We start from the raw sequence: 7,624 nt of genomic DNA, 5'->3' as shown, positions 1-7,624 counted from the left end.
GATACTGCTGGCAGTAATTCCCTAATGGTAAAGGAGAGGTGTATCTGTAAACCTATTTGAGTTTTGGATGAGAAAAAAATCCCAAACACTTCTTGTATTTTCTGGTTATTTCCCTTTTAATTTTATATAATACAATGAACATTTTTGAAGACTCAAAATTACTGTGGATACATTCCATCCAAACACAAAAAAAATCCCTTCTTCTCAGTGCCACATGGAACCTTCTCTAAAATTGACCACATAGTTGGCAGCAAAGCAAACCTCCATAGTTACAACGAATTGAAATAACCCCCTGTATCAGATCACCATGTGTTAAAGCTAGAATTCAACAGCAGTACAATTGCAGAAAACCTACATATTTGTGGAAAATGAATAATACCCAATTTGCTCCATTTCTGGGTTGAGGAAGAAATAAAAAAGAAATTAAAGACTTCCTAGAATTTAATGAGAATGTAGACATAACATACCCAAACATATGGGACACTCTGAAAGCAGTGCTAAGAGGAAAGTTCATAGCAACAAGTGCCCACATAAAGAAACTGGAGAAAAGTCACATTAGAGAATTGACAGAACAACTGAAAGCTTTAGAGCAAAAAGAAGCAAACTCACCAAGGAGGAGTAGACGCCAGGAAATAATCAACCTGAGGGCTGAAATCAATAAAGTGGAAACTAGGAAAACAGTACAAAGAATCAATGAAACAAAGAGTTGGTTCTTTGAGAGGGTCAACAAGATAGACAAACCTCTAGCCAAACTAATCAAAAGGCAGAGAGAGAACATGCTAATTAACAAAATCAGAAACGAAAAGGGGGATATAACAACCGACACTGAGGAAATCTAGAGAATCATCAGATAACACTTTGAAAACCTGTACTCCACAAAATTCGAAAATCTAAAGGAAATGGACAGTTTTCTGGATAGATAGCACTTACCAAAATTAAACCAAGAGCAGATAAGCAGTTTAAATCGACCTATAATCCCTAATGAAATAGAAGCAGTCATCAAAAGCCTCCCAACCAAAAAAAGTGCAGGGCCAGATGGCTTCACTGCAGAATTCTACCAGAAATTTAAACAAGAGCTAATTCCAGTACTCCTCAAACTGTTCCATACAAAAGAAGCAGATGGAATATTGCCAAACTCTTTCTATGAGGCTAAAATCACTTGGATAACCAAGCCACACAAAGATATGACTAAGCAAGAGAACTACAGACCAATATCCCTCATGAACATCGATGCTAAAATACGCAATAAAATATTGGCAAATCTAATCCAAGAACATATCAGAAAAATCATCCACCATGATCAAGTAGCCTTCATCCCAGGGATGCAAGGATGGTTCAACATACGAAAATCCATATGTAATCCATGATATAAACAAACTGAAAAAGTAAAATCACATGATCATCTCACTAGATGCTGAAAAAACAAATGACAAAATCCAACATCCCTTCATGATAAAGATCTTGGAGAGAACAGGAATAACAGGAACATATCTAAACATGATAAACGCAATATACAACAAACCAATAGCCAACATCAAACTAAATGGAGAGAAACTCAAAGCATTTCCTCTAAAATCAGGAACAAGACAAGGCTCTCCACTCTCTCCATATCTCTTCAATATTGTACTTGAAGTTCTAGCTAGAGCAATAAGACAAGAAAAGGGGATCTAAGGGATACAAATTGGAAAGGAAGGAGTCAAATTTTCACTATTTGCAGATGACATGGTAGTCTACATTAGTGACCCAAAAACCTCTACCATGGAACTCCTACAGCTGATAAACACCTTCAGCAAGGTAGCAGGATACAAGATTAACTCAAAAAATCAATAGCTCTACTATATACAGAAGATAAATCCAATGAGAAAGAAATCAGGGAAACATCACCTTTCACAATATCCACAAGCAACATAAAATATCTTGGGGTAACACTAACCAAAGAATGAAAGACCTGTACAATAAGAACTTTGAGACTTTAAAGAAAGAAATTAAAGAAGATACCAGAAAATGGAAAGATCTTCCAGACTCTTTGATAGGTAGAATTAACATAATAAAATTGGAAATCCTGCCAAAAGCAATCAACAGATTCAATGCAATCCCCATCAATATCCCAACACAGTTCTTCACAGACATTGAAAGAATAATACTCAACTTTATATGGAAAAATAAAAAAAAGCAAGATAGCCAAAACAAATCTTTACAATAAAGGATCATCTGGAGGCAACACCATCCTTGATTTCAAGCTCTACTATAGAGCCATAGTTCCGAAAAGAGCTTGGTATTGGCACAAAAATAGACAGACCAATGGAATTGAATTGAAAACCCTGATATTAACCCACACACCCACGAAAACCTTATTTTTGACCAAGGTGCTAAATCTATACAATGGAAAAATGATAGCCTCTTCAACAAATGGTACTGGTACAATTGGATTCAGACATGCAGAAAATTGCAGATAGATCCATGCCTGTCATCATGCACAAAACTTAAGTGCAAATGGATCAAAGATATCAACATAAATCCAGCCACACTGAGTCTTCTAGAAGAGAAAGTGGGAATTACCCGTGAACATATTGGCACAGGAGACTGCTTCCTGAACATTACGGCAGTAGCACAGAAATCAAGGTCTGCAATTAATAAATGGGACCTCCTGAAACTGAGAAGCTCCTGCAAGGCAAAGGACACAGTCAGTAAGACAAAACAACCACCCACAGAATGGGAAAAGATCTTCACCGATTCCACATCTGACAGAGGGCTGATTTCCAAAATATATAAGGAGCTCAAGAAGCTAGCCACCAAAACACCAAACAATGAAATTTAAAAGTGGGGTGCAGAAATAAATAGAGAAATGACTGAAAGACACTTAAGAAAATGTTCAAAATCCATGGCCATCAGAGAAATGCAACTCAAAACAACTCTGAGATACCACCTCACATCTGTCAGAATGTCTAAAATCAAAAATACCAATGACAATCCATGCTGGCGAGGATGTAGAGAAAAACTAACATTCCTCCATTGCTGGTGGGAGTGTGAACTTGTAAGACCACTCTGGAAATCAATATGGCAGTTCCTCAGAAAAATGGGAATCAGTCTACATCAATATCCAGCCATTCCTCTCTTGGGTATATACCCAAATAGTGCATGCTCATACAACAAGGACATATGTTCAACCATGTTCATAGTAGCATTGTTTGTAATAGCCAGAACCTGGAAGCAACCTAGATTCCCCTCAACTGAAAAATGGATAGAGAAAATGTGATACATTTATACAATGGAGTACTACTCAGCAGAAAAAAACAACGGAATCTTGAAATTTGCAGGCAAATGCATGGAACTAGAAGAAACCATCCTGAGTGAGGTAACCCAGTCACAAAAAGACAAACATAGTATGTACTCACTCATATATGAATTTTAGACATAGAGCAAAGGATTACCAGCCTATAATCCTCTTCACCAAAGAAACTAGGAAACATGAAGGACTCTAAGTGATAAATGGACCCCAGGAATGGGAAGTGGCATGAAATCCTGAGCTAATTGGGAGCATGAGGGTAGGGGAGAGGGAGCTGCCACAATAAGAGCAGGAGAAGAGGAGTAGAGGAGAGGAAATGGAGGAGCAGAAATATTGAGTTGGGGGAAGAATAGAGGAGAAAGAGCCAGATGAGAGACATCATATTAGAGGGAGCCACTATAGGTCCCAGAAGAGATCTGGAACTAGGGAGATCTCCAGAGACCTACAAGGATGACACAATCTGACAATCCAGGCAATGGTGGAGAGGATAACCTAAATGCCCTTCTCCTAAAATGAGATTGATGACTACTCTTTATGCCATCCTAGAGCCCTCATCCAGTGGCTGATGGAAGCAGAGACAGACATCCACAGATACACACTGAGCTGAAATCTGGAATTTAGTTGAAGAGAGGGAGGAATGAAGATCGAAGTGGTCTGTACCAGGTTGGAGAAACCCACAGAATCTGTTGGCCTGAACAAGGGAGATCACATCGACCCCAGATGCTGTCTGGGAGGCCAGTACAAGACTGATCCAGACTCCTGAACATGGATGTCAACAAGGAGGCCTCTGCACTCCAGGGAGCCTCTGGTAGTGGATTAGTATTTTTCCCTGGTATAAGAAGGGCCTTTGAGAGCCCATCCCACGTGAAGGGATACACTCTGGCCCTGGACACATCGGGAAGGCCCAAGGCTTAGTACAGGAAGATTTGGTGGACTTTGCAGAGCCCCTGTTGAGGGCCCTACTCTGCCTGGGGATTGGTAGATGGATGAGGTGGGGGGAAGGTATGGGGTGGGGGAAGAGGGATGGGAGTGAGGGGAGGGAGAGGGAGAAGGGACTTTCATGTGAAACAAGCTTGTTCCCTAACTTGAACTAATAAAATAAAATTATAAAAAATTACCATGAATATAAAGCAATAACCTAAATGATTTGTTTTTTTTTCTCTTAAGACCTTTCCCATATTATTGTAAAAGGGACCTTTGATGATCTCCAAAATTCTCTTATGGTCAATTTACAATAGAAAATACTTGTATTTAAAATGCAATACCCAGGGCTGGAGGGATGGCTCAGCCGTTAAAGGCTAAGCTCACTACAAAAAATATAAAATGAAATTATTATTCTGTTTTTTTGAAAATAGGAGTTTCCCTTTTCAGATAACATATCCTGATTTGCTTTACCCCTCCTTGTACTCCTCCTAGTTCCTCCCTACCTCCATTTCTGTCTGGATCCACCCCACCCCTCTATTCTGTCTTTTAATAGAAAACAAACAGGCTTCTAAGGGGTTAAAACAAAATGCCACAAATACTAAATAGAATAGCACAAAGCAAAGAGAAAAAAAGAGACCAAGAAAAGGTGCAAGAAACAAATTCACTCAGGAATCTCATAAAAACACTAAACTGGAAGCCACAATATGTATTCAAAGAATGTGTAGCATAAAAAGAGAGAAGAAAACTGTGAATAAAATAAAATAAAAGTACAAATAAGATAAAATTAAAAAACAAAAGGTAAAAGCTCTGACATGATATTACGAGACAAAGAACCTGTAATGGTACTGTTGTATTGGTTTTCTATTGGCCATTGGCTGGTGGTTATGCATCCTACTTTTAGGAGAAATTGTTTTCCCAATGAGACGCCCTTGGAGGAAAGTAAATTTTAATTTTCCAGTGTTTTTCCCTTGGAACTTTCTTCTAGATTAGACATAGAGACATGTATGTATTTCTCTGTAAACTCTAGGACAAATGCAGGCCCAGGTTCAGAAACATACAGACCCTGTTCATGCTGCCTTGGTCTCCAGTTCATATAAAGGGCTATCTTTTCTTGGCATCCTGCATACCTCCTGGCTGTTACACTTTTTTTTTTTGCCTCCTCTTCTTCGGGTTTGAAGAACTCTGAGAGGAGGGATTTAATGGAGAGTTGTCATTTAAAACTCCTTTCAGCCTTGTTGACTACAACATATTTCTTTCTTTTAGAATGATTCCATTCCCTATTAGCAGCTTTTCTTGGTAGGTATTCCAAGGCATTCCATCTTCAATATCTTGAAGTATTCAAGGAAATCCAGTTTTTACCTTCACAGCATCATGCAATTGCCCCTCTAAGCCTCCATTCATGGACACCCTCTGCCAAATACCTGGCGGTGGCTTTAAAAATATGGACTGATTCTCAAATTTGCTTGTAATCCTTCAACATGTACCAAGTTGATCTTTGTATAATTCCAATTTTAGTATATGTGCTACTGAAGTAAGCACCCCATATTTTATATATGCAAAAATTATTTTTATTTTTAATTTTTACAACTCCCAGAGTTCAGGTCACTATTTCTCTTCTGGTACTATTAAGGGTGGTTTCTCTTTAAGGATAATAATGATCTCTGTCTGGCTTATAAATATCTACATTTCACAGACAATAATACATCAAATATTTCACAGATTAATTTCCTTACATTTATTTTTTTACATTATCTCTCCCCTGAGAAATTCCACTGTCTTTATCCAACAATATTTATCAAGATTAAAAGAGCTTATGACTATGTTTCTCTTTCCAGTAATACAGGATTATTTATCTTCATTAAGGTCTATATTTTCTTTATATTTGAACCAAGTCATTGCCATAGTATGTACTAATATCTTCTTTAGTATATTCCTTAACCTACAATAGTTATATATTGTTTATTTATTCACTGAAGAAAAATTCAATAAAAATATCACCCAAGCAATTTATTTTTAGAAAAACAAGGGCTCATTTGATATCACTTGTCAAAAAAACAGTTGTCAGATAATCCCACAAACTTCACTCAGGGAAAAATTAGATAAGGCACGTTAGTTCTCTCATTCCCAGGGTTGAATGACAGTTTTATGATGTGACTTGACTGCAGTCAATAAGCTGTGGCTTACCACAATATCACTGAGTTTCATGTTTCACTTTTCCTTGGCTTCATAATCTCTAAGTCTGACAACTGCTGATCATATTTTCGCTATAATCAAGATTGGCATTTTACCAAAGGTCAACTGGTTTAAAGTGCTGTGCTTCAATATAGAATATTGAGACATATTATATTTATAAAATATTACAACACTGTTCAAATTCTTTATGAAATGTTTGGGAGCTGGAATTATAAAACAAATAAAATTATATTTAAGTAATGAGTAGAAGGAGAAATATAAAATTGTGTGGCATGGATGTAGGAAATAATATTCATCATCTTATTGCACTTAATGTCTAGCAGCCTAATTGTCATTATCAAATATATTTGTTCTTTAAGGAAGTTTTACTGATTGTCCATTATGATTAAGTAAATTTTAGGTAGTTAATTAACAAAAAGGAAGCAAATGTTAAAAGTACTCTAAATGTTAATTTGACAACATGCAATTAAATCCTAGGATCCATTTTCTACATTAAACTTTTTGATATCAATGAATTATGCTATGCAACCAGATGAAGAAAAATGTGGGTCATAGTATTTCATTTCACATAGTATTATCAAGTAGCCTCCACAAAGTATAAAGTTATTCTGTTTGTATAAGTCAACATGAGATAGATGTATATATCAAATTTGAACTACAATTAAATGGGAATTGACTCTAAATTTAGGATTTATAAATGATTAAATGATTATTTTAAATGTTTTTATTTTTTGGTTTTGGTTTTTTATTTTCTTTTTAAATATTACTCTTAATTTTGCTTTTACCAGTATGCATTAATGATACATGTATTTTATTATCCCTTTCCATGCATACACACACACACACACACACACACACACACACACACACACACACACACATATATATATGGGCCATATTTTAAAAGGTTTTCCTGCACAGAAGCTTTTCTAAGGAGAAACAGAATATCAGCTACCTCTGAATGGAAAATGAAATAGCAGAGGGAGGGCTGTGCAAGAAGCCAGTTAAAAAATATAGAGAATCAGGAAGTATTTGGCCCTTAAAGCTGTATTACAGTGACAGGGATTCTCAAGTTTCAGGTGCCCTTGGTCTAGTCAGAAGTAGGATGTTTTCTCCTCAGGTCTTTTGGTCAAGTCAGGAAAGAATGTTCTTTCCATGATCTCTTTCACCTACATTTCTCTCATTTTTGCTTACTATTGATAACTAATCATGGATCAGAAG

At 36.6% G+C, this 7,624-nt stretch overlaps 1 non-coding gene across 1 annotated transcript; it reads right to left on the bottom strand.

Annotated features, from left to right (window-relative positions):
* Nucleotides 1–5,645: 5,645 nt before the first annotated feature.
* LOC113833313 lies at nucleotides 5,646–5,749 on the bottom strand. Its single transcript, XR_003480939.1, has one exon. It is a non-coding gene; the product is annotated as a U6 spliceosomal RNA (small nuclear RNA).
* Nucleotides 5,750–7,624: the final 1,875 nt, after the last annotated feature.

Source organism: Cricetulus griseus (genome assembly GCF_003668045.3).
Source record: "Cricetulus griseus strain 17A/GY chromosome 1 unlocalized genomic scaffold, alternate assembly CriGri-PICRH-1.0 chr1_0, whole genome shotgun sequence".
NCBI lineage: Eukaryota > Metazoa > Chordata > Mammalia > Rodentia > Cricetidae > Cricetulus > Cricetulus griseus.
The sequence above is the reverse complement of the archived record's forward strand: the minus strand, read 5'-3'. Positions and strand labels throughout refer to the sequence as shown.